General features: G+C 40.0%; 1 pseudogene; it reads right to left on the bottom strand.

The window, feature by feature from the left end:
- Positions 1-2064: 2064 nt before the first annotated feature.
- On the bottom strand, positions 2065-2875 carry LOC127183599 (60S ribosomal protein L7a-like; annotated as a pseudogene).
- Positions 2876-8269: the final 5394 nt, after the last annotated feature.

Genomic DNA, 8269 nt, shown 5'->3' with positions numbered 1-8269 from the left:
ACAAAGGAGAACATTTGGAGTTTACTTTGAGGATCTTCTGGCTTCTCCACCCTTTGGTCTTACCCATTGTATCACTGCAGTTACATTAGGTTTAAATTCCAGTAGCAGCAGCCACCCAGTGGTTCACAATTTTCCCATGAAGTAAGTAAATTGTACTCTGTGAGCTCACAGGCCTTCTCCTTTCCCCGAACTTTAAATAAATTATGACACATTTATTTTGCAGCTGAATTAGGTGCCAGGAAAGATCAGAAAAATCTATCTTCCATTTCTCGGATCAGGGCTGATCATCCCACCAGTCTTTGTATAATGGCTCTCTCATTATTGATCAAGGGTCTAGGAAGTCTGGGGATTTTGCATTTTGAGAATGTAGGAATAATTTATGGTTAACAAGCAATACTGGGAAGACACTTATTCTGCATGTTTTGTTGCTAAATGCAGCTGTCAAAGCCAGATGCCAAGCGGTATAAATGTGAAGGATGCTGTCCTAACAGCAGTGTTTCCTGAAGTAAAACACAAAATAACTCAGTTGCACAGTGTTGTGTAGCCTAATGGCCCCGAGGCCTGTTTTCTTTTGGCATCTTACTGAAGAGCACCACTGGTTGTAAATTATGTATGTGAAAACTATAAAATCTTACGCATAAAAGACTGTGATTTCTTTCTGTTATGAGTGCGGAAGACAGATTCTTTTTATGCCCTCGGAGTCTCCCTCTCTCTCTCTCTCTCTCTCTCTCTCTCTCTCTCTCTCTCTCTCTCTCCAGTTTGCTAAGCATTTCATGAAGGAAGCAAGACTGCTACCTACCTGCCAAAAATTCAGTTTTATAAATTGGCATTCTTTGATGGGCTGCCCCCAATGACAGGAGGTGGTTTGAGTTTCTAGCCCCGTTTTTCTCTTTCACAAACAACAATGGTACTATTGCTCTAAAGAGAAATAAAAAACATGTTACTTTCATTCTAAATATAAGAATTTCCAGGGACTTCACTCAAATGTTTACTAAGGAGCGACATAATCTGGTGTGATAGAACGCACTTGTCAACAGAGTCCTACTGGAGGGTGAGGATAAAAATGCTAAATGATTAGATGGCACATACTGTTCAAACCTGGAACGATGACATCTCGTGGTATATCGGTTATGACCTATTTGTTTCTAAATGGAGAGACAGACTATTTGACTCTTGCGGGAGGGCAGAGGACACGCAGAGGATTCATGGTAAAAAGAAATACTTCAATATTGTAACAATTGCCATGGAGAAACTTCAACATTGTAACAATGACAACAGCCTGAGTCATACTACATTTGAATTTCTCTCATGGTGCATCCTTACTTGGGGATGGAAGGCACATTTTTTTTAACCTTCAGTCTTAGTTTCTTCGTCTGTTGTAAATGGTTGGACTATGGCTACTGTGTGCCATTTAGCCACTCCTGTTCAGATGTTCTAAGTATGTATTTTGCAGACAAATCTCTGGACCAGTCCTCTCTGAGATAGAGAACATCATCATTATTTTTTGATGATAATTTTGTAATTATACTTATGTACAGAAAACTTAGCAGTGTATGAAGGAGAGATAAGCCTGTTTTTGTTACGACCCCCAAGTGTGGGATTGGAATGGTCTTGTGAGAACAGGTGATGTTAATCCACTGAAGACAAACCACTTTGTGCAGGAACTTGATTGTTGGCCAGCTGAAAAGATCCTGTGAACAGACTCTGGGAGAAGATATATAAATGAGCCCAAAACTGGTGGTGGGGCTGTTGGAGACTTGGGATAGTTTTGGCTGTTCATCGCTCTACTTCAGGATGCTCCTAGAGAGAACCACTCGAGGGAAGGCTTTGGGGCTCCAGCTCCCAATGAGGTTCCGGGTTCTGGTTACTCCAGGTTCCAGCATAAGAAATCCTGCTGGCAACACCAGGAGAATCATTCCTTGGAGCTGATATCCTTACGGTTTTGTTATTCTTTAATCTTCTTTTCCTATTGTTTAGATTAGCTGGGTTATAAGGGACGTACACTCGGTTAATAAGTTCGTAATAACATATATTGGCTAAGAAAATTACCTTACAAGTGTACATTTAACCAAGTTTAGTGGTGAGTTCTTTAGCCTTTGCCTTTTCCAGTTTGGCAATACAAGCCACAGATTTAGGACCCAGGATGCTGCCTCCCCAGTGGCGATGGATCTCATCCTATCTGTTGTTGTAGTTGGTCCTAATAGCTTCCACTAGCTTAGCCACAGCACCCTTGTCTTCCTAGTTAACCTGTGTGAAGGCAACAGTGGTGCAAGTCTTCCTGTGGACCAGCCGCCCCAGCCTGGCCTTTTTCTTGATGATGCAGTAGGGGACCCCCATCTTTCTACACAGGACAGATAGGAAGACCAACCAGCTCAGTGGTGTCTATGTCATGGGCAATCACCACCAGCTGAGCCTTTTTGTTCTTGACCAAGGTGATTGATTGTATTGACCCCTGCTCGAAGGACAGGAGGTCTCTTAGTTGGTGCGTTCCCTTTCCTAGCAGCTTTCTTCTCAGCACGGGCCAGCAGCCTTTGCTTCTTCTCCGGCTTTGTCTCTGGCCTGTACTTGTGGGCAAGCTTAAGCAACTGGGTAGTTGTTTGCCGGTCCAGGGCCTGGGTGAGCTGGTTAATGGCAGGAGATGCTTGGAGCCGCTTATAGAGAATGGCCCTTTGCTCCTACAGCCTGATATAGCAGGGCCATTTAATGAAGCGAGTGAGATCTCTTTGGGGCTGGATATTCCTGCCTGATGCTGAAGTTCTTGGGCCTCTTCTCAGACAAAGGATTGATCGCCTTTTTGGCCTCCTGTTTCTTCATTGCGGCAGCGGGCAGGGGCCACCTTCTTCCTCTTGGCCTTCTTTCCCTTGGGCATCTTGTTGGGCTGGAGGAGAGAGAGAGAGAGAGAGAGAGAGAGAGAGAGAGAGAGAGAGAGAGAGAGAGAGAGAGAGAACATTATAAGAGGAGCTATAAACTACTGAAATGGACAATAAAAAGAGCTTGACACTCTGCTACTTACAGAAACTTGCTGCCTTTTTCAGTTAAAGAAATACTTTTTGCCAAAACTAGTAGCTGCTACTAAAGTTACCATGGGATGTTATTTTGCAGGCCATGTATAAACATGTATGACTTGCTTCTTGTCCCAACTAATTCAGTCTGAATTAAATTGGAATTTCCTACTAGTGCAGCTGATTTCAAGGGGCAAATTCCCTTTGAAATTCTATTTGTAAGTGAATTAGGAAAATATTTAGCTTTCTATCTCTGCAGTAAACAAAGACAACACTTAAGTGAGTTAAAAATATTTCACATGGTTTCACAGCTTGATATTTCTTTTCTGGAGAAAAGACTTACATCAACTATAAATTATCCTAAATGTCATTTGTACCTTAAAGTTTCTAAGATCAACTGCAGAGTATCTAAGTCAAATTCATATAATGTTTAGAGCAACCTTTACATGCACTAGAAAATTACTACTAGCACACTTATGCTGGCAATATGGAGATTTAGAGACATAGAGAGATAAAAATACAAAAATGTATATAATTATGAGAAAGTTTCCCCCAAATGGAAAGACCCAGATCTTTGCAAAAGATGTACTGTTTGGATTATATTATAATACCAAACTTTACAAATCCTCAATTAACCTGTCATTCCAAGAACAAAGTGATCTAGAATTAACTTTAGTTATTGAGACATGCTTTTAAAGGGTCCTGTCTGTGTTAGCCTTGATATCATTTGCTGGGCAATGTGTCCTTTAAAGATGAGAAGGCCTATTGCTAGATGTATGGCACCATCTGAATGGACCACATGTTCCCAGATATTACCCAGACACTGTTCTGACTGTGAGCATCTTTCTCAATGAGATGCTGTCAGAATTGCTGAGCCAAGTAAAGCACCTTCTCTCATCTATGCCTCATCTACACAATGGAAGGCCTGGGTGTAATAAGAAAGGAAAACTAAACTCCTGCCTGCCAGACACTGGTTTCCTTCTGCCTCTGAGCTCAAGAATGAGGCTGATACTTAAACCTCTAGTTTCTCTCCCTCTCAGACAGTTAGAGCCAGCAGATTCTGCTGGGGCTATGGTAGAACTTATCTTAGGGCTCCAGCTTGCTAATGGTGTGTCCCAGGGCTTCTTAGCTTCCTGCATATAAGCAAAAAAGGCTTTTCCAGTAACACTCATGTTTTTAAGTCACCTTCTTTAGTTTAAGATTAGTAAACTATATAAAACATTTAATACAAATAAATAGCCTCATTTAATACAAATAAGGAGCCAGTAAGTTTCTGCAAAGTAAAATTGATGACACTGTAGAAGTTAATATTAATTAGACCCTCATGTTGTCTAAGTGTTAGAATTTTACAGTCTCAGTTGCAGTCAGAACTTGCATTTGATTTAGGGACTCCGGTTGTCTCTGTATGTTGTACTATTTACTGATTTTAGTGTTTTAGCAAACACCAGAAATTTCATGACATTTAGGAATGCTCAAAGATGACATGACTAGGAAAGGAAGATTTGTTGTCTAGGAATATTATTCTCAAAAAGTAAAAAAAAAAAAAAAAAAAATGGCTTGGTGACATTGGTTATGTGCATTGGTTTGCTTAAGAAGGAAATCGCAGGAATTTGAAAGCACCTTGCCAATGTCAAAAGGCATATTCATCAGTTACACATTTCAAATTTAGCCTTCACCTCAGAGGCAAAATGGGTGTTGGTGGTACTTGGCTTGGGAGGGGTGTGGATGGAGCTGCTTGATGGAGTGGTTAGTTGTAAGAGAGTCTTCACAGGTTTTGTTGCATGTGAGAAAAAAATCATTAAACAAAAATGAAAACCAGTTTTAAAATCTTTTGCTTGTCTTCTGAGTCTATTAGTTGGTTGGCTGGTTGGCTGATTGGTTGGTTGGTTGGTTGGTTGGTTGGTTAGTTAGTTAGTTAATTTTTTATCTTTCCTGGATGCACATGCTTGCTGCAGCCAGTGTGGCACTTGCTCCTCAAATTCTCTTGCAGCTTGTTGAGCAAGTAGAAAACCATGTGTTGCTTTTATTTTCAAAGATTTTAGTGGTTGGCTTTATTTGCAAAAGTGAATCAAAGTTTAAATCAAGCGAGAGGTTACATATACCTTATGAACTGAGAAAATTGTTTTCAAACCTCCCGCATCATGAGAGGAATTCGAATGATGAGGTAAGAACCTCAGCTGGCACAGGCCCCGTTCTCCATGAAGCAAGTCCTCCTGTGTGTGTCTAAGCTATAAATTAGCAAGTGAACCCAGAAAGGGAATGATGGTGGTTGATTCCCCGGCAATTGGAACAAAAGGAAAAAGCCTAATCATAGATAAGCTGGGAAATCTTTCTTCCCCTTGTCAGCAGCATTGACAGCAACAATATTTTTTTTGTTGCTGATGTTAATTACAGGGAGCCGATAGTGGTCACAATGGAGGGCATTTTCTGTGCTGGACCTGATTGGAAACGAAATTATTTTCATACACTTGCCTTCCTGTTTTGATGCTTTGAAGGCCCAGTGTGTCTCAGATTGTTGATAATTGCTTCTTAATGAGAATTTGTTAAGGTGCACTCTCACGTTGTTCTTTGTAAGGAAATATTTGTCTTATCCTAAAGCCTGCCAGAATGCCAAATTCCTCCAATGAGTTTTTTTTTTTTCCAGCATCAGGACAACAGAGGAAATTTTCTTTTAAGTGTGTGACTTAAGAGAGACTAGCAAAAATATGGTCATGCTTTGTGTGAAGTTGGAGATGACTTCAGGGAAAATCACACTGTAAATAATCTGGTTTTCTATCCCATAAACCAGGACCACTTGTACCACTGACTCATATACTCTTCAACCATTTCATTCCCCATGACATATTAATAGTTTTCTTTTTTCAAATTTTCTTGCCTATGTGTTTGGTGTACACATGTGTAAACATGTTCATTTGTGTGTGTGTGTGTGTGTGTGTGTGTGTGTGTGTGTGTGTGTGTGTGTGTAGATCCAAGATTAGCACTTGGAATCATTCATCACTCTTCTACCTTGTTTATATCAGTGTGCACTGATATTGCTGGTCCTGCTAGAAGGCTTGCTCTGGGCATCTACTGTCTGTGCCTGCTGAAGCTGAAGTTACAGGCCACTGTCACACCTTCTCAGCACTTACAGGAGGGTTTGGAGACCCAAACTCCAGTCCTGATGCTTCTATGGCAAGTGCTTATATGGCACTGACTCATTTCTCAAGCCACTACTACCTTTGTTTCTCTAAACTGCATAGACTGCCCGGTCTATTAGCACTTCTAATAAGGTAGCTTTATAAGCACCACACAGATGACATAACTGTGGTTGGTGAGTCCCATTGTTTTTCAGTTTTTGATGCAATTAATATGCAAAGTTTCATGAGACATAAAAATATGGCTGCTGAGAACCTCTGTTAAGGGTTTTTCCACTGGTGGCTGAGAAGGTGTCTCAGTATTTAAGAGCACTTACAGCTTTTGCGGGGGACATTGGTTCAGTTTCTAGCACCCGCATTAAGTGTCTGACAATTGGTGATGATTCCAGTTCCAAGGGAGTTTATGCTTTCTGAACCTCTAAGGAATCTATTCCTACCTGCTGTACAGTACCCTGTGAAAGCACACATACACAGAAATAGTAAAACCTCTTTATCAAGAACGATTACTGTCACTTTTTACAAAGCCCTAATGTAAGGCATCACATAGGCCTTCAAAAAATTAAGGAGACAGAAATGGAAGCCCATCCTGGTAACAGGGATGCACATGTGTAAGGTTAGCAGTGGAGGGACGGTGTCAATACGACCACAAGTCCAGTGCTAGCTTGAGCTGCATAGTCAGATACTCTCTCAAAAAAACTAAATGAAAATAACAAAGAAAATTAAATTGTGTTCTTTGAACCTGAAACATTTTATTTTTCTTTAGAAGAGAGTTTTGATTAAAAGAAGCAAGTGCCTTTGAATATTAAACAAGCTTTACACATGTGCTTCTGAGATTCATTTTTATTATTTACCCAACCAAGAGCTCGTAAAGAGCCCACAATTGTCCTATGTTTGTGCAGTAGGGTCAAAGACATTCAACTGCCTGTGGTAGAGATACCAGTAGGAAAAAATTAATTGGAATCTAACTATCTTATGAAACAAGACATATCTCACATAACATCTTATTCAAAGTGCTTGAAGACTTAGGCTGCCCAATAAGCCAACATTGAGGAGTTTCTGATGAGTCTATTCAGAAAGCTCACTCATCACTCTTGCCTTCCTCCTTCATCTGATTTTATACATTATTCCCAACACATTCTAAATCTAACTCATGACGTAAATTCCAGCACCGTATGAGATTTTGAGTGTGTAATATTGTCCAGTGGGCACAATACTGTATACCAGATCTCTAGAACTTATTTAGCATATGCATATATCTATATATCTGTCTATATCTATATAAACTTTTATATCCACTCAACAGTGCCCTCCATTTATCCTTCATCCAGGTCTTAACAACAGCCATTATCATCTCTTTATGTGAGTGTGAATTAAATTAGTTTGTCTTGATACAGAGAGTCTCACCATGCTCAAGTAAATGACGGTTATAGATTCTTCATATAGTATAATTTGGATTTTTCTTGGATTGTTTTATCTCACTTAGCAGAGTGATATATCATTTCACACCTGCTTTTTTTTTTAAATTTCAAATGGAGTGATAATAAATGTTGGAAAGAGTGTAAAGAAATGGGAACTTCTGTGGAATTAAGACCTTAGGGAACATTATACCGAATGACTCCTTACTCTGCGGCGGACTTTGAAGGAAAGCCCCTCTTGTCAGCAGACGTCCAGCCTGTTTCATGGTCTCTATTCTTCTTCTAGTGTGATCATCCCTTATCACACACTCCATATAGCAGATAGCTTTGAAGCCCATTCCAGTGTGGAAGCTATTTCCATGAATAATTCTCTCTCCATGACTCCAAACATCTGGATTAATTTCTGGATGTATTACTTTTCTTCAAATCACAAAATCTATCATGTATAAGGAAGCATATTAATATTTCCTGTATTATCTCTGTGATAAACGGCTTTACTGTCTTCAAACTGTAGTAGTTATAGTTAACAATAATAGTCTGGTTCTTTAAGAAAATCAGTCGTTTATCTTAATTTAGAGGCACTTCTGTGGTGCTGGGAATAAGAGCAGTAAGGGAGAACTGGCAGAGCCTAGAAATAGCTACTGAGCTACATGAAGAAAATAAGATCTGAGGGGTTTGTTAGCAATGCAAGGTGAGAGACTGGTATGAAAAGCCTTCG

The sequence above is a fragment of the Acomys russatus genome, chromosome 31, assembly GCF_903995435.1.
Source record: "Acomys russatus chromosome 31, mAcoRus1.1, whole genome shotgun sequence".
NCBI classification, from domain to species: Eukaryota; Metazoa; Chordata; class Mammalia; order Rodentia; family Muridae; genus Acomys; species Acomys russatus.
Note: the sequence above shows the minus strand (reverse complement) of the source record. Positions and strands in the feature narration are given on the sequence as shown.